At 42.8% G+C, this 18,964-nt stretch overlaps 1 protein-coding gene across 1 annotated transcript in view; it reads left to right on the top strand.

The window, feature by feature from the left end:
* Positions 1-738: 738 nt before the first annotated feature.
* The window catches only part of C1QTNF7 (C1q and TNF related 7), a 50,822-nt gene continuing 32,596 nt past the window's right edge, over positions 739-18,964 (top strand). The window contains exon 1 of the mRNA XM_066548607.1: positions 739-853. The gene's annotated coding sequence lies outside the window, so the exon portion shown is untranslated. The remainder of the gene's footprint in view (positions 854-18,964) is intronic.

Genomic DNA, 18,964 nt, shown 5'->3' with positions numbered 1-18,964 from the left:
CACTGTCTCAGAAGGAAGGATCATTGCCAGGAGTGTATTTTGAAAGTTTCCAAAGCACTAAGTTTGAAACTCTTCAAAATCAAGACATTTGTTATTTTGCTTGGCCACGACCCTCATCTTGGTGTCCCAGCCACCCTGTGCTGGGGGCACCCTGCATTGCACTGTAGAGAAAGCCCTGGAGGAAGCCCCTGGACCTCTGCCCAAAGCCTCAAAACCAAGGACTGGTGACTTGTGGCCACTGTGAGGACCAGGTTCCTTTGGGAGCTCTGAGCACTTCATGCATTTGAGGCCGTCACTTCCTGCATTTTGAAGCAGATGCTGCTCCTCCCAAATCCCATGCTGAGGGGACTGTATGCCAAAAGCAGCTTGGTTTTTTCCTCTTTCCTGTGCTTTTACCAAGAAGGAGACAGCTTAGCCTGTGATGCTGTCCAAAGATGATATAACATTACCTCAGGGAGGCTGTGCCCCCAGTCCTGTTAGGACTCTGTCACACCACATCAGTCTGGAGCACAGGCTTGCTCCTTGCTCCACGGTATAAAAGAAGTTCCTTCCAGCAAGAGTTTTACAGCAAGCTCACAGTTGCTTTAAATTAGAAAAGTTGGCAGGTGGCCAAGGAAAGGAGCAGGAGCTTGTTCAGCTGAGACAGACAGTTAGAAAACTCTGTAAGAGCATCAAGCCTCAGACAGGTTTTCACAAAGTACCTTTTTTTTGTCATCCCAGCATTTAAATTTCTTTTAAAGGATTTTGAATCACCAAAAATTACCTGCTGGCTTGAATCTACAACTCTTACACTACCCAAACAGAGTACGTTGCTTTCCCTGAAAAATCAGATGTCATCTACTCAACTGTGAAGGTAAGTTGTAACTGATTCTACTTTCCTGAACTGACTTCTCTGAAATGCATTTGGAGAAAGGAATGCAATAGAAAGATCTTTCAGAAAAATGCATATTTTTTCTGAGATACATGTAATTCTGTTAGAAATAGACTGTTGTGGTGTCTCGGTGAAATCTGCTTATGTATCTTCTCTTGTAAGAGATGAGTAATAAACTTGGACATTTATTGCATATCAGAAAGTTAGCAGACAGATTGTTTAAAAAATCAAAGATGTAATATTCTGGCAAAAAAAAAAAAGTTTAAAATGTCTACCTTTCACAGGGTTTAGGGTGATTAAATTACCTAAAACATTTTTAAATTATTCCTCTCTATCTAGCGTTAATCTTACATTCCACCAACCCAGACCAGAGATTATTTGGGTTTTTTTGCTCATGAATGATTCCATCATCATTCCAAATCTTCACTCTAACTGCAGTTGCTATGGTTTCATAGAAACTCATTTTGCAAAAAAAAAAAAATCTATAAATACCAAATAAACAGTTTTGCTTCAGACTTGCACTATTGCAAAGTTAAGCTCCTGCATTTACCTTATTAAACTCTTGAAAATATATCCATTTGTTATTTTGCTGCTGTGTTTCTTCTGCTTGGTTGAGTTTTTTTCCAGATCATTTTACTTTTTGTGTTTCCCCTGCTACCAGCAGTGTGCTTTGTGCCTAAGAGTAGGCTGGTGAGAGACTGTGTGCTGTTAAATACAGATGAAATGCTGAGTGTAAGTGATTAATCACAACCTTGGGCTGGGTAGGTGAGAGTATAAGTGGATTAGCAGTTTCAAGCTCCCTTTTTTCTGCTGGGTCTCTGGTTACCATTAGCCAGGCAAGGCTGAGGCAAGCATTGCCTGCTGCCCAAAACCTGATAGTCACAGTGGGGGCTAATTCCTCCATCCCACTCATTTGCAAGGAAATGATGAAGCTTTTCAGGCTGAAGTTTTAGGAAAATATGGGTGTGAGCACAGCATTACCCACAGCCCTTGGAGCTGTACAAGCTATGGAAATTTAATAACAGGAACCTGCTTCAGAAATCACACAACTCTTGTGTTCTGTAGCATGCTGTGTTTAAGAAGCAGAAAATCCCTTCCTGTAGTGCCTGTCCCCTGTTTTGCCTTGACGTGGGACAACTTCAGCTGTGCTTCTGGAGCAGATTTACCCTGGTGAGAATGGAGGGCTGTCAATGCCCCTATTGCTGTGTTCCCATGGATCACACTGCATTTAAGAGCAGAGAAACACAGAGCAGGGAGGGCAGGGAGAAGAGTGCAGAAAATCAAAACTGGAAGTGAAGGAGCTGATATGCCTGCCCACTAAAAGCCTGTTGACTTTGGAGCCACTGTGTTAAGTTTGTGCCAAAAGGGAAGCCCATTTTTGGGGCTTCCATCTTTGCTGAACTCTGGAAGGGTGGAGCTAGGAACACCTCCATCAGGTGTCTCCTGGGAGAGAACTACACAGTGTAGGGATTGGGAAGTGCATTGACTCTCTCAGTGCTTGCCTATTCCTTGTCTTTCCTCCACCATACCCCACCAATCTGATGAGTAGGTGGGAGTAAAGGTGGTAAAAACTGCTCTGTGTTGCTTATTGATCCTGGAGACAGGAGAGTTTCTGAAGCTGAATATCTCAGCCAAAGGGACTGCTTCTGGCTCAGCAGCAGTGACAGGGAAGGATGCAAACAAAGAAGGTAATATTTTGTTATTTCATCCCCTTCATCATCTCCACTGTTGCACTTATCCATGGTTCAGTCACAGTGGCAAGGTGAGGAGGCAGATGGAAATCCACATTTCTGAGGGCTGGGTTTGAGTGCCTGCAGGAGAAGTTCTGTCCCATTCACATAGCAAACTTATATCCTTAATTCTCTGTGACATGCCCGTTCACAGGTCCATCCCATGCACTGGTAAGCCTGATTTCAGAGTCCTTAAACAGATGCTGTATGAACATTATATATACTGTCATTGCATGATCAAATAACATCCCTGTTACCAAAGGATCACCTTGAAATGATGAAACTAAAATTTAGATTTACAGAAAAATATAACCTCACAGGGAAGCAAAAATCCTAAGGTTTCAACTTTTTACACAAGTAATGGTCATTAAAAAAGTGTTTCTGATTCAGAGACCTTGCTTGTCACATATAGAAGACAGTTAAACTCCATTTTCACTGCTGAAGTGGATTCTCTGTTAGCAAAAAGGACAGCAAAGTGATTATGTGATTGCCTTGGCAGAGAATTCTAGAGTCTTTTCAGGCTCATCTTCATGGTGCTACCTGGAAAACAAAGGCTGCAAATGAAATAACCACTGGGCAGAATTGTATTTTAGTTACAGATATTGGGCTGCAACTATCTGCAAAGGGTATTTATTTCTGCTCCCAGTCTCTCTAAAGTAAAAGGTGCAAATCACCTCTCTGCATTTCTCTGTTGGGCTGAAGAAGGAATCTAGATTACTCTGATTTCCCAAAGCTGAAATAAACAGTTTGTTTTCTTCATAAATTAGGATTCAGCTTTCATTTTTTGAAAAGCAGTGTGAAACTGTCTTGGTTGTCTGAGACTCACCTGATGTTGGATGCAGATGGGAAAGCCCAAAGTGATGAAAGCAGAACAGCAAAGCACCTGATTCAAGCCTTTAGAGATACTTTACAGTTTCATTACTCCTTCAAGCTGGGATAGGGCCACATGACAAGGAGTTTATACATTTCTGTGAGGTTTAGGTGTTGGGAAGAACAGAACTGTTTTAGTATAAAATTAATTCTTATCACAAAAGATAATGGCAACCTCCTTTAAAGGGGAAGAATAGGGTATGAATAATGGGAAAACACATCCTGGCAGTGAGAGATATACAGTTATAAAATAATCCAGAGGGAAAGAAGGGAAAAGTCTCACTGGCTGGGATGTTTCACTTACTCTGGGCAAACTTAGTAGAAATCTGTGGGGAGCAATCATTCCTAGGCTGAGAGATGTGATAGTCCATATGTTGTGCTGGCTTAAATATATTGGCTCATCTTCAGTCTATCTACTGTATTTGTCTTCCTCATCCATGTGAGTATCACGTCTCTCAGACCCAAATGGGGCCAGATCTCAAAAATTTAATGGAGATAGTTGATTATGTTTGGACACCATCAGGCCACCCATCCTATTTTCAACTCACATTCTCCCCTTCTCTTTTGGAGAGACCCCAAACCCAAAATCAGACATCCTGCAAGAAACAGGAACATCTCCTTGCCAGGAGTCCAAGGTTGAAGTTAAGGGAAGGGATAAAGAAGGTTTAAGGAAAGGAACTGTTTGGTTAAGGGAATGGGGGGGTTTGGATGCATTGTAATTCATGCACTTTGTTTTATTTCTCTCTCTCTTATTTTTTTTTCCCTACATTCTTCAATAAAGATATTTTTCTTTCAGGAAAAAATGAGAGTGGGGAGAGCATTAATAGCTGAGGTGGGACCTGAAATGTAGTTTAAAAAATGTGCAATAAAAACAGGGAGTGTCTTGCTATAAACCCAAGGAGAGCTGGACAGGCAGAGCTGAAGAGATGAGTGTCCAGCCTGCTCACCCCACCTCTTCCCATTGCTATGATGGCCTCGTGACTGGATCCAGGCCAGCATAGGAGCCCCATCACTGCAGCACAGGGAAAAGTGATTTGTGAGCTGCTGAGAGACAGACCTCCCCTGGGTTTTTTACCCCTTGGAAAAAAACAGAGAAACTTGGTTTTCTTCTGGATTTGTCCAGGAAAACTCTCCCTTTTCTTGGAGGGGGACTCTCTTGGTGCTGGAACATACATCTGCTATTCTCACTAGCAGTTACGACTCAAGACCAAAAGTCCTTTTCCTTTTCAGGAGTCTATAAAAACTTGATGTTATGCCAGCCTTGCTAGGCCTGCACTGATATTCCTGCTCAGCGCCAGTCTGCTGCCTCTCAATGCACCTGGGGATTCAACCTCCTTCCCCAGCACACCCCAGTCTGCTACTTCCAACCCTTAATCACTATCACTTAGGAGTAGTGGAAATGCAGAAAGCATGTAGATTACTCTTTGCATCCATTCCCCATTCTAGACACCATGTTGGTCTTTATTTTGCAGAGCAATTGGCTTCTTTGAGTCTCTGTAATTTCCAGCTCTCCACAGATGTGCTCTGAAAGTTACCTCCCAGAGACTGTCCTGTTTTGACCCCTAAACCTGAGATCATAGCCCTGCATTAGCAACCCCCACAGTCCCACACAGCTTTGCTTGTCTTCTCCTGTGAACAACCAACCTGGCAGCCTCCTTTTCACAGACCTTCCATTTTCCTGTCTGTGTGTTTCCCCAGGGTAAACCACTTTACTGCTTCCTCACAGGAGGTTCCTGAGGGGGGAAGCCCTTCCTCCCAAAACTACAGTGGATGATGGGCCATCCTGTAGCCTGCTCAAATGACCAGGGCAGGCACTCTCCAGCTTCTGGACAGCTGATTTCTCAGTGGAAAGACCAAGGCTGCTTTGTCCTTTCCTGAGTTATTGTTTGTGCCATTCATATTCCTGCTAGAAACTGGTGATAGGTATCTGCAGATGAACTCTGAGCACCAGCTTTGATGTGGGGCAGCAAGAAACTATTCCAGGGAGAGGCAGCAATTTTGGGAGTGGGAATAGGATGGCCTGCACTCCAGCAAAACAGCTTGCATAAAGCTGTGTGTCCTGGTGTCTGGATCACAGCTCCTGCTCCTCTCCTTGAAGAAGGGAATTTTCATTTCTTTCCCTATCTTGGATAAAGGGAAAGGAAAATAAAGAAAAAATGTTCCCCTTACTGACTCAACTTCATCATCATTAACTTCTCCACGTGTCTGAAAGTCCAAAATGGGAATGCAAAGATCAAGTAACATCAATAGTCAGACAGATGGGAACAGTTTAGGCAGGATGAGCAGGACCAGTAGTCCTGGCTAACTGTGAACCAGGTTATCCTATGCCCTCTCCCCTCCTTCCTGCACCCCCCAGAGGGAGGGGGTACTCGCTGTCCTGGCTTGGCCCCTGGGGTCTCAGAGTGGTCTGGCTGTGCTGCACAGCCCCCATGGACCTCCAAGGCTGTGCAGTGAATATTATTTGATTCTCTAGAGAAGGGCTGTATTTCTCTGTATTTCCAGGGTTTTGGAGGCTGCATTGGAGACTGCCTTCAGCTTTTTAAGGAGAATTGAGAATTTCCTCTGCAGAACTGCCTAGGATGGCTGTCTCCATGCTGACAGGCTACACACCTCAGTCCCGATTCAAAATTCCTGTTCATGGAATTTTCCAGACAGAAACACATCCCTTTGCACTGTGTCACACCTGAACAGTGCCTCCTGCACTACCAGGAGGTGCTGAAATTGCAGGACCTGTTCTGTACAGTGAGAGTCTGCTCTGAACCTGCCTGGAGTGCCTGCCTCTGACAGATAGGCACAATTTGTTATCAAATGCAGATAATCCTTAAACTCACCAGGAGAAAATATCCAGGAAAAAATAAAAGGGCACCTTGGGAACAGGAGCTGTTAGAACCTACTGCTTATCTTGTATTCTCCCTTTCTGCAGACCGGCTCTGTCCTTGAGAGTCAGGGCTTCTGTCTGAGACTTTTGATTGCCAATGTCTGGGAAAAAAAGTCTGAATGTTGTGTGTAAAACATCTGTTTCTGCAGCCCAACAGGGCATGTATTAAATCCCTGTAGTGAGAGTCAGGTCACAATTGAGGTCAAATCAGTCCTCACAGCTCCTTTCGTGTGTGTTACATAAGGACATGCACAGACTGGGTCTACTGTGGGTGCAGCTCCAGGGATGCAGCTCCAGGGCATATTTGGATTGCTGTATCTGGCAGGATTTAGCCCTAAATTTCCCCTCCTGCAGATAAGGACTTGTAGCCAGGAGGATTGTTTTCATACCTCCCAAACACCCATGTGAAGTACTTTGATGAGATGCGTCTCTTGGCCATGTCCAACCTGACTCAGCAATCAGGAAGTTGTATCACCTCTGCAAGGATAGGCCAGGGTTGTAAAACCTCTCTGTTCCCTTAGTTAGGTCCATTTTCTTCATCAGAAGGGATGGCTGGGACACTCAGTGCCATCAGTGCTAATGCTTGAGCAGCCTCTGCATTGACTCTGGCATGAGCTTTGGATTCCTTGTCATTAGGACCTGATGATCCCATAGCAGAAACAATTTTGTTTGCATGGAAGAACTGCCAAGACACCCTTAAAAGGAAGGCTCTGCCAAGATAACACTGCTGGAGGTGCTCAGCACTGCTCCCACCTCCCCAGGACCATCCTGAGCCAGCCCAGGGGTCAGGCTGTGAGCCCCAGGGCAGAGGGGACACCCTGATCCTTTCAGCCCCATGGCCAGAGGTGGGCAGGACATGGCCTGGCACAGAATCCCCCACCAGAGAGAGCAGCCCAGCCATGTTCTGTGCACGCCTCCATTCCAGGCTGTCAGCTGAAGCAGCTGTTTCTAATTTATCACTGAAACCAAACAACTTAATCCACCAAATATGCAGCAGTGGGGGGTGAGGGGGGAGCTTTCACTTAAAGCTGATTTATAAATTGGATGATTAAGGTTAATTTGTCTATGAATGAGGCAAATCTGTGTCAGATATTGTTACTAATGCTTCCTCCCTCTAATTTTTGCAAGTCCTAAATATCCAAAGCCTTTTCAACCTGAGGCAATGGGACACATTGCTGTTCTGCTGGCCAAAAGCATCTGGCACTCTTTCCTTTCATCAACAACTCCAATATTTATCTATTTAGCCCTTCAGAACATTATTTGGGTGTAACAGATGCTGCAGCCCTCTGTGGTAGGGGTGCCAGAGACAGGCCTCAGCAGCAGCTCTGGCATACACCTTCTTGGTTTTGGGGAGTTACTTCCCCTTGGCTGCCTGGCAGTGATGGCTGGAAGGCAGCCTGGCACCAGAGATCCTGTGCTGAGAGCCCCTGGCAGTGGGGACTGTGCTCAGGGCTTGACAAAAACTGCATCTTCACAACATGGCTGAAGGCCCTGATGGGAAGGCTCCTGAGTCCAAACCCATTTTGGATTAGACTGAGATAATGATTGGGTTTCCCTACGTTTATTGATCCTGGAGGTTATGGCCAGCCTCAGATCTTCTGTGGTTCAGCACATGCGCAGCTATTGATCCATCCAGCTACAAACAAGACACACACCCTGCTCCTACAAGCAATGCACATGTCCTGCTTCTGCTGACACCCATTTCAGACCACCAGTTCCTACTGCTCATAGCTTGTGCTGCAGTTCATGGAAAAGGGCTCTTCTCCAAGCAGCTGGCACTCAGCTGCCATGCACAGCAGCACTGAAGTTATAGCAATGCAGCAGCCTTAAAAAGACCTTAACAGCATCAGCCTTGTGTGCCTGTGAAAGGTGAGGGGGAAAGGCAGCCCCAGCCAGCAGCAGGATTGTCAAAGCAGCTGGGCATCCACAAACCAGAAAATACCTGGTGCAGGAATGGGAGAGGGTCCTTGTGGAGGGCCTTGGCAGCCCACAGACCCCCACCCTGTGGTGGCCAGGCTGGGAACACCAGGAGCACAAATTGGTTGCATGGGAAAGGAACAGCTGCACTGATTTGTTCAGCTACACCTCTAAAAATAAGTATTTCATTAGGTGTCCTTGCCTGGCAGACACTGCAGTGCTCCTCACAAGCCAGTGCCCCTGCTGCAGAGAGGGACCCAGTGGCACAGGCTGACCCCTGGATGTCCCACAAGAATGAGTCCCTTCAAGCCAGGGGTGTGGGCACCTGTAGTGCAGCCATGGCAGAGCACACTGCTTTTGGACATTTGGACTTTCAGGCTGGATTGCAGGAGCTGAGTGGGTTGTAAGGAAATACAAAATAGCCTCACGTGGGGTCACTGCAATGGTGATAAGGCTGTGGGATGCTGTTGCAATGACCAGTGCCCCCCTCCTCAGCAGTCTCTTCAGCTGCAAGCAGGATCTCCTGGGGTTGGAGCAGTCAGGAAATCCTTCTCCTCCATTATTTCTATTAAGTGGCAGCACTAGACAACATACCAGGATGTCACTGAACTTCTCTTCAAGTGCAAATATCAGGTAGGCTAAAGGGAAGAATGAAAAGGAGAATAGAAAAGCAGGAGGAAAGCAGCAGCAGCAGCAGTGGGAGCAGGAGTCAGAGCCTTTAGTGCTCTGCTACAGCTCCTGCATTCCCATCCCTCCTATACACAAAATGTGTAAAGCAAGCTGGAAAATAATGGCTTTGAGAAGAAAACTGAAGACACCTGGAACAACACTGATCTTGAGAAGAGCTGAAGCAATTCTAGTTTTTGTCTAAAAAAAGAAATCAATCTTTTTTGTAATTCAATCCAGACAAGCCTTTAGCACTTTAGGAGTTTTAAGCTACATGCAATGGGAGCACCATAAACAATTTATTCTGCAATGGTGCAGTCTGCTTTTCACTCATGAAGCCTTTTCCCAAATGAAGAGATGGCATTCAATTCACTTTTACCAGCTCTTTACTTGAGAGCTGGGCTGTGCTTCAAATGGTGATATACACTGTAGGTGGCTTCTCCTCTCCCTTCCCTCATTCTGTACCCATAAGGGATGGTCAGAGATATCCTCATGTCTGAAAGCTTTGTGCTTGCAGGAAGGAAATTAATTGCAGCTCATTGCAAGAAAAGAACATTTTACTTTGATGTTTTCGATAGCTTGGTCTGAAATAGCCTCAGCCTCACTCCAGACCTGATGAAAAGTGATGAATTTGAATGAGCAAAGTTGTTTCAAATTTCCAGATATATCTTGTACATGATATTCTGGGGCCCTAATTTTTATTTCTGCTTGTTTTTTTCCAAGGTTATAGAGAAGAAAGGGATATAGATTTAACTTATGGGAGACTTGATATGTGCATAAAGGACCATTTTCTTAAACTGTCAGAAGATCAAACATAATGTTTTGCAATCATGTTCAAGGTACATGAGCAGCAGATTTTTGATGGGAAAGGGACACAAGCTACTGATAGAAAGCCTGCTCTCTAATTCCTGGGGAGTTTATTTTGCCTTCCTACCTCTGATGAAGTAGCAGTACTTGAAATAGGTTTTGCTTTTGGCTGAAGATACATTCCACAATGGAAGAATGTCCTTGACTTAAAATATCTCCAGGATTCATCCATGTTTTCTGACCTCTGAGAGGAAAGGAAATTTAATAAGAAGTCCTTTCTGACCCTCGGATGGAAGATCACATGAATGCAGGCTCAGGACATTTATATCTGAGCGTGAGAGTTTCTTTTGATGGGTTTTAAAGTTATATGTTGTTGATGTTCTTGAATTATACAGCTCAGTGAAGCATTCAAAAACAAATGTTCAGCCCCCCTGGGGTATGTTCAAGGCCTAAGGATAAGCTTTGATGTGGATACAAAGCCATAATGGCTGTCAGCTCCTCAGTCATTTTCCAGTGGCACCAATGTGACCAGAAAGGGAATACATTTGTTTTCACACAGTTTTGAGTCAGAACTTCAACTTCTGCTGCTGCAAACTGAACATGCTGCCTTTGCAATCAGTGCAGCAGTATGGGTGCATGTCAGCTCAAGGACTGGCTGTTCAGATTTCAATACAGAACTTATATGGGCAAGGTATTACGCACAGGAGATTTGCCTTTTACATTTTAATGACATATTAAATAAAATTAAAAACTAAAAAGTCAGAATTCTTCCCTTTTTTAATGTGAAGTTTGAAGCATCAACAGGAATTTGCAGATCTTGAGGCCTTGCCCATTTTTCCTTGGTCACCACACTGGCTGAGACCACATTATAGCATCTTGCCTCAAGTGAGGAATTGCTACAATCCCAATGCTAATTTGGCTGGCCTGGCAGGCCTGAGCAGGAATGCAGCAGTGTCTAGAATGGGGGCTGGCAATATGGAACATCCACATAAGGGTTGCAAAGGAGCTTAACTGGCTCCCTCCAGGAAGCAGAACTAGTCTAGCATACATCTGTGGCCCATACTATATTTTTTTTCACAGAAGTGATACATCATTTCCCAGCCATTTCCCAGCTACATGCCAGATATATAGATATATATATATATATATATATATATATATATATAACCATAGTGGCACCAGGTATAAAATAGCATTACACACCAAAATCTAGATGTGAGATCAAAATGTGAGGGCCATGCTTATGAGCCACTCATTTAAATATAAACATTCTTGTCTTTCAAGAAAATGCTATCTTGCCTTTCAATTCTTCCCAAGCCCTCCTTATGTACAAACTGAATTTCAAAATTGAAATTGATTGCAGGTGTCTTAAGTATATTTTTCTAGGCCTTCAATTTAAACAAGTTACAGCAATACTCACCTTCGTACAGTTTTTGATCATTATGATATGAATTCTCACTGACAGCAATAAAGACCATGGGGACCTTTCCTCATTTCCAGAACCAGATTTTTTTAATTTGGATCCTATTTTAGACTGTCAGAAGGGCTGTTTTCTGAGGAGAATCATTCATTTGATGATCCCTAGTACAGCTGCCTACCACATGTACAGCAGCAGTGTTAGCATTTTTCATTTTCCCCCCTTTCAGCCTCAGCACTGGAACCCATTACACAGCTGGCATCTCAGAAGTGCCGTGTTACTTTGACCCTTGCTTCAAAAAATGATCTGTAATAGCAAGGTGGCTATTAATAACTAATAGCAGGAATGCACAGAGAGCTGACAGCAAATAGGATGGCAGCCCTGAGAGATGACCAGTCAGCTTCTTACTCTGCACAGATTGTAATCTCTGGCAAATACCATCCTTGTGCCCTAGGTCCACATCTGTAAAATGAGGTACAAGGTTTTGGCTTCCACGACAAATAAGTAGAATCAAATAACTGGGTTATCAGCTATGGCAATAACCACAAGTTTGTAATTACCTGGGATAAAAGATGCAAAATCCCTCTGGATCATAATCACATCTTGCTCTTGGAGGTAATGGGGGTCAGGTGTGCAGTATGGAATGGAAACCTCTGCATAATTGAGTGATCACTGAAGAGATAGCTGCCAGCTGATTGGACCTGCTTTTAGCAGCTGTTGGATGAGATGAACTCAAAACATCTCTTCCATCCCAAATTACCCCTGTGACTCTGTTCTAATGCTGCACCTCTGCAAATGCATCCCCTTGCACCATTGGAATGTACATGGACAAAGCAGTGCTGCAGGACACAGCCTGCCTCCATCAGGGACTGATCAAGCTGTGGACTGAACCAATTCAGGGCAGATTGATGCCTCCATCAAAAGCACTTTTTTTCTTGTGGCCCCAGGTTCATCCTAGAATGAGTATAGGTGGCCTTAGGTAGAACTGGGCCTCCATGGAGCCAAGCAATGGCAGGTTCATCTCCAGATTAGCTACCTAAAGGTAATGAAGGTTTACCACATTGGGGAATATGCTCTCTAGTTCACATTGACCTGCCATTTCATCTTACATCACCACTGCATCAGTGTTTCAGTCCTTCTTGCTCAGCCTTTACATGAAATAGCAAAATTAAGCCTTGTGGTTCCTATGGACTCTCTATGTGGCATCTCTCATGAAGTAATAAAGTGTGGGCTTTGTAAAAGCCCTGTACACTGACATTGGAAACAACACCTACTGGGATATATATATATATATATATATATATATATATATATATATAAATATAGTTGGGATTTTTTTAAAGCAGTGAGTAAAATGAGACAATTTTCAAAGTCTGATCAGCTCTCCCAGGCTGCAGGCAGCACAGCCCAACCCATCTCTTGGGTGGAAAGATAAATGAGAAACATAGGACACTTATTTATATATCAGGATCTACACTTCCTTGGGGGGGAAAAAAAGAAAGAAAAAATATTCTCATGTTTTTGATGTGGTTGACCATGACACAGACTTCACCCTACAAGTCTTGTACTTTTCTATCTGTGTTACAGCTCCTGGGGCCCTGGCCATGTTTGCATGCTCACATTCACAGTTGCAGTTGTAACTGTGACTCTTATGTTGGGAACTGTTTTCTTAACTCTGCATGAACATCTGTGAATGCACATACAATAATATCCAGTAAGGCAATGACATTTATAGTGACCAGCTGCCTCCAGTTGTGAGGCAACACTGCACAGGGCCACAGTAGAACGAAGCACCCAGAGGCTTGCAATGCTTACACAGTTATGGTGTGGCTGAATTGGGCTGGGGATAAATGACATCATCCATTCCTGGGGGCTGCAAGTGCACTGCCCAATGGCTTGTTGCTTCCTTAGTCAAAAGCCAAATCCCTGGGGCAGAAACCAAGTCATGCCTGGGAGTAATTAAATGGCGCTCAAATTAGTACTGTGGTTTAGATGTCCCTGCTGAATTCAACTCAGTTCAGCCCTCAGAAGTTAGGTATGTATTCTGCTTGTCTCAAAACACTTCAGAGAGCAGCAGGTCACAGGTCCCAGGCAGTTTTTGAAGTTTAGCCTCTTGTAGTTATGGACAGAAAGCTGGAGAGGATCCCGATACGCCCCACTCGTGGGACTGCTGCCTGCAGCCTGGGCGTGTGTGAGCAGGCTCTGTGCCAAGCCTTGCTCCTACACAACAGGTCACAGGGCCTCCAACATCATAAAACAGGACTGAAAGTCAAAAATGCCAGCTATTTTCTAAAAATAGCGAAGATGAGATGGGACAGAGGGAGAAGGCGTGTCCTTGCTGATGGTTTAGCAGTGGGGGAAGAGGTCCAGTGTGGCAGCTGACAACAGCTCACCCCAGCATGGCTGAGCAGTACAGCAATAGATTTCAAACATGTATTTAAATTAAAAAAAAAAAAAAAAAAAAAAACAGCAAATATTTTGAAATTCCAGATCTATGGTTTGATAATGCTTTGTATTTTGAAACTGTTAGTGGAGAAATGAAAAGTGAAAAGAACAGGAAGAGCTGAAAGGAGCCAAATTAATTTACTGTGAACTTATTGTTTCAGTTTTCAACAAAGGAAATGGATATAAATAGAAACTAAATTGAAACTGAGGTCTCTCTCATTCAACAAAATATATCACTGCTACTAGTCAGCTACAATGCAGAAAGACAATTTAATTACTTATAAACAACTTTGAAGTTATACTTGTGTTTTAGTGTCATAATAAAGCTGAAAAAAACCCAAAACAATAAAAGCTGAACTCAAGTCTTCAGGTTCAAGAAAAACATTGATAACACACATACAAAACGTGTAGGGAATTTTTTCAAGTCCATTGTTCACACAAGAGAATAAAAAAAGAGATCATTTGATCATTCTTCATTAAAAACTATTACTTCCTAAAGCTAGAAATGCTTGTTAAAAGTTTTGAGGGCTTTTTTGTTTGTTTCTTTTATCTTTACATTTCATAAAGCCATGAAAATTGAATTTACAATATTTTAAAGTTTGATTCTGTAAGCTTATTTCTCTTTTTTTCCTCTTTTGAAACTCAATACAATGGAACGAATGAGGACTTTGATTTCCTTTCTTATCTTTGCTGCTCTTAATATGGCTTTTTTTCATCTTCTCCATAAAACCCCTGTCCTTAGTGCCTGAGAATTACATGACTATATTTAAACTATTGTCTTTAGTCTTGAAAATGTAATTTTAAAATGGAACAGGGATTTTTTTTTCCTGAAATCTTACATTTACCTACTTTCTGTTACAATATCTTTTTACTTTTCTTCTTTGTCTCACTAGTTGCTCTACTGAGGACTTGTTGCAAAAGCTATGCTTGTTTTTATGAAATTTAGTGAGTTTAAGTAGAGAAAAGGGAAGAAATAGAGGGAAAAAAAGTAGTAAACATATCTTTCTTTTAAAGGAGAAAAAAAAAACCTGGAAACCACTCATTTTGCTTTCAGGTAATTAATTGAATTTATGATTCCCAAAATACTAAACTTCAGTATGGGTTACATTTCCTGGGTGGGATGCAGAGAAATTCTCAGAAAATCAGGGTTTGAAACAGAAAGCCAGCAGCAGCCTCATCTGGAACACAAGGAACCTCAGCAGAGGGGACAGAGCTGCCACTTGGGACCCACGAGCTGAAATAGAGAAGCCTGTCATCTTTGCTTTATTTTTAAGATATGTGAACAAATGAAAAGCCAGAAGGCAGCCCTGGGTTCGGTCCTGCTGTGGCTGTGCCAGCAGCCCTGCTCCCGTGCCCCGGCGCAGAGCACACATGCCACAGCTCCTGCTCTTATGTTACTGCTCAAGTATGCACCCAGCACAGAGCCAGCAGATACAGGAGATTTATTCTACTTGTTGAGATCAAGGACTCCTCTGCTTTGGATTCAGCAGAGAGGGAACTCTTTCCTCGTAGCACCAGACAGGCTTTCTGCTTTTGCATTCTACTGTCAGTGCGCGCCGCAGATAAAGAAACATCTGAGAGCGTTTTTAAAGGATTTATCCATCCAAAGCACTGGTGAGTTTTGTGCTGTCTCCAGTGTCAGAGTTAGGAGGCTTTCAGCAAGGGACAATATTGCACAAAGTGCAAGCCAGAGGCTCCAGCTGCTGCAAACTTTTGCAAGCCATGTAAGTAAAGGGCTTTATTTTGCTGAAACAAACTTTGCATATTCTCTTGCCTCATAAAAACACTGAGATAATATAAATTTTAGATGAATTTCCTAATACTAGTAATGTTGCTATCCTGCTGTGTCTTTGAATAATGCATGCATGTCAGCACAATAATTAAATATCTTACCTTGTTTTGCTTGTAAGGAGCAGAATCTGTAGCACCTCAGGCAGGCTCTGTTTGCTTTTCTGATCGCTTTTTCATTCTGTTTCTGAATCATTGCTGTTCTCTGTTTGTGATCAGCACAGAGACCTTTCTGATTTCTCTGATTTCTTTTGTTTCAAGGACAATGAGAAGCTGACAGGGAAATGAAAAGGCTGTGAAAACAAAGAGCGTAAAAGTAGTTTATAAAGTGTTGTCAGTGAACCCAAAAGTGGTGTGTAACCCTCATGTTGAACTTGTGGTCTTGTGAAATTTTATGTGCTTTATAGTGAGGTTCAAGGAGTCACAGATTATGTGACTAAGAGGAACATTAAGTAACAGAAAAAATATTTTGATTGTTTTATAAAATGATACTTTATGTTCATGCTCATATCTAAATTTGTCACTTTCTCTGTGGCTATCTGGAGCTTATGGCAGGGAATGGATCACTTTTCTCTGAGCTTCACAATGTAAACTAAAGTCATGAAATATTTCCTTGTCTTCTATGTAGTTCCTATACTTTTTGGCATCAATAGGCCTGGCAGAGGTTGAAATGCCAAATTTCTCTTCTCTGTGAAGTCCTCTCTGCCATTTTGATTGCTGCCAAAATGTAGACATAATGATAAATAAATGGAAGCTATATTACATTCGCTGACTAGGTACAGGTGGTAGTACCCTGAGACAGAAATTTTATGCACTCAGAATTCTCAGTGTCTTCCTGTTCAGAGACTCTCTAGTTCCTTTTTATTCCTTATCCAGAAAGCATCTGATCCCTATGACTTTGCACATTCTATTTGGCTCACACATTTTCCCAGTTCCCAATAACTTTTAATAGGCCCTTTCCTCCAGGCCCACATGCCTGAAAGGTGCAAACCCTGCAACTCTCCCAGTGCAAACCCTTCCCTCCAGCCCTTCCAGCCCAACTGGATTTATTGCAGATATGCCACTGCAATCACCTCTTGCATCAGGTGCTCAGAGGAACATAGATGCTGCCCTAAATAAAACCACTGCCACATCTCCCAGCCCTCCTCTTGCCCTTCATTTCCATGGCAGTGCAGGATCTGCACAGGGAGAGGGGTAATGCCCCTTCAGGGAGATGCCCACGAGTCTTTGGAGGCCATGGGAAGCCCCTCCCTGCTGTCAGCCAGGCAGGCAGACCTGGCTGCCAAAGCAGCAAGGGAATGAACAGACCTGCTGGGCTGGGAGATGCAGTTTGCTGCTTCCAGGAACACTGGGGAGTCACCTCCCTAGGCAAGCACAGGGAAAGGCTCTGCAGAAAGAAGTTTTCAGGGTAATGAGGATCACATCTTGAAGGTGCACTGGCAGGAGCAAGCCAGAGGTGAATGGGGCTGGTGTGAGTCAAACTTCTCTGATGATGGAAGAAGATGTTGCTTTTCAAGAGTGTTTGGAGAATGAGAAACAGTTTAGTTTTCAGCACAGAGATGGGTAGGAGCTGTTTTCTTTGCAATACAAAACTCAGTTATACCTAGCTGGTGCAACCACACTCCAGGGAGAAAACAGCAGTTTATATTATCGTTTTTGAATTTATGTATATTCATGTGTTCTCTTAGCAAATGCATCTTTTGAGTTCTAAATCTTTCTGAACCTTTCATATAGTCCTTTGCTTTGAAGCAACAGATGTCAGTGAGAAGCAGGTGGTTCTAGCTTTGTATTTGAACATCTTAAAATACTTTGTATATATTTTATGGTGAGGAATGCACTCCAGCTTATTATGCAGAACTGATGCACTAAATGAAAAGTATCCATGTCTGGGTGCTTGATGTCTCTTCCTAGCTCACAAACCAATAAATAATAAACCACATATTTTTCAGGATTATTTGTTATGAGATATTTTCATCTAATTATTCAGCTTGTGTTCTCAAGCTTGAAACAAACTGTGAAATGCTGTAATCTGATGTGAGTTCAAAGAGAACAAGCAACAAAAAGAGCCAAAGGAGCTGCTCTGGTTGTGAATTACATTTTCACTCTGCTGTATCCTGTGAGCAGGCTGAAATCTTCCTCTTGCACAGTTTCCCAGAAGAAATAATGCAGTGCCTATGGAAACAACTGAACAAAATCTTTTGATCTTTCTTACCCTAAACTTTCATTTTCAGGCAGTAGAGCTATGAAATTTGATGAGTCTAAGATCATAAGAATCTAAGAACATAAGATCTTAAATCAGGAATAAATTTTGGAATGCAAATAGAAAGAAGAGATTTGAAATAAGAAAACAACTCATTTTCTTTCAAAGAAAAGAAATCACACAAACAGGTTTCATCCAAATGGTTTGCTATTGGATCTCAATTTACTGTTCTAAAAAGTTCTTTTCTCTCTCTCTGCCTGATTTTCAGTCCTGAAGAGTTTATTTTTTAAAGAAATCACCTGACACAACCTGGGACATGCAAACTGTTTAAACTTTACTTAGCTGATCTTAAGAATGGATTATTGCACATATTGTCAAAGGCTTTATTAGTTGTAATGACATAAGAGATGTTATCAGTGCTTATACCTAGTGCACCAGCCTCACTTGGAAAAAGAGAAATGCCTCATTTCAACCAAACTCTGGAGCTTTTGCCTCCCTCTCTGAGAAGGAATGGGACTGTTGAAGGGTTCCTTGTGTGAGGGGGTGCTAGAAGGTCCCAGTGGTGATGCAGGACATACTCTTTTCCTCTTTTTCCCCCTTTTTCTCCAATTCTTCTTGAAACCTTTTCCTCTCTCCATTTTTCAGGATGCAGAATGTCCTAATGCCAGGCTATTCCAGAATAGAGGTTTTCCTCAAATCAGTGTCTCCTTACTCCACAGCACCATGGCTGCTGTTCATGCTCTGTGGAGTAGAGAAGGTTTGGGATGGAGAGGGGGCCTGATGGGGGCAGAATGCCCCAGCTGAGCCCAGCTGCTGAGTCCAGCTGTCCTCGTGTCTGGATTTCAGGGGCTAACCCCCATCTCTGCAGGTACAAGTGAAGTCACCCACATGTGAGCAAAGCAGGAAGGCTTTTGACTCTTGAAATCTGATGTCCAAGGCTAAGGGATGTTTTAATTACTGCCTTGCACTTCATTACTGCCTAATATTATGCATTTCCTGGTGGTTTCCAGAGCCAGACGTCTTCTGGGACAGGTCATTACCCAAAACAACAGAAGACTGACAAACCCAGTAGCTTGACAAAAGAGAACATTTCCTCCAGTTCCATCTTGAAAGTTTTAAGATCTCTTTTCTATCCAATACTGTAGAGTTAAAAAAAAAAAGAGAAAAAAGAAAATTATTGAGGTGTTCTATTTTAGTATATTATTTGACGATATCAGGTTTCCAAGTTTAGGAATCTACATACAAATGAGAAGGAGTTGTGAAAGCTTCTGATTGATGGACTGTCTTTCTTTCTGACAATTCTAATTATTTAAGGATTGGAAATGTTCAAATACTTCAAAAACCAGAGGCAGTATTTTGCTACTTGACAGCAGCA

The sequence above is a fragment of the Molothrus aeneus genome, chromosome 4, assembly GCF_037042795.1.
Source record: "Molothrus aeneus isolate 106 chromosome 4, BPBGC_Maene_1.0, whole genome shotgun sequence".
Taxonomy (NCBI): Eukaryota; Metazoa; Chordata; class Aves; order Passeriformes; family Icteridae; genus Molothrus; species Molothrus aeneus.
This window is presented reverse-complemented; position numbering and strand designations above follow the sequence as displayed.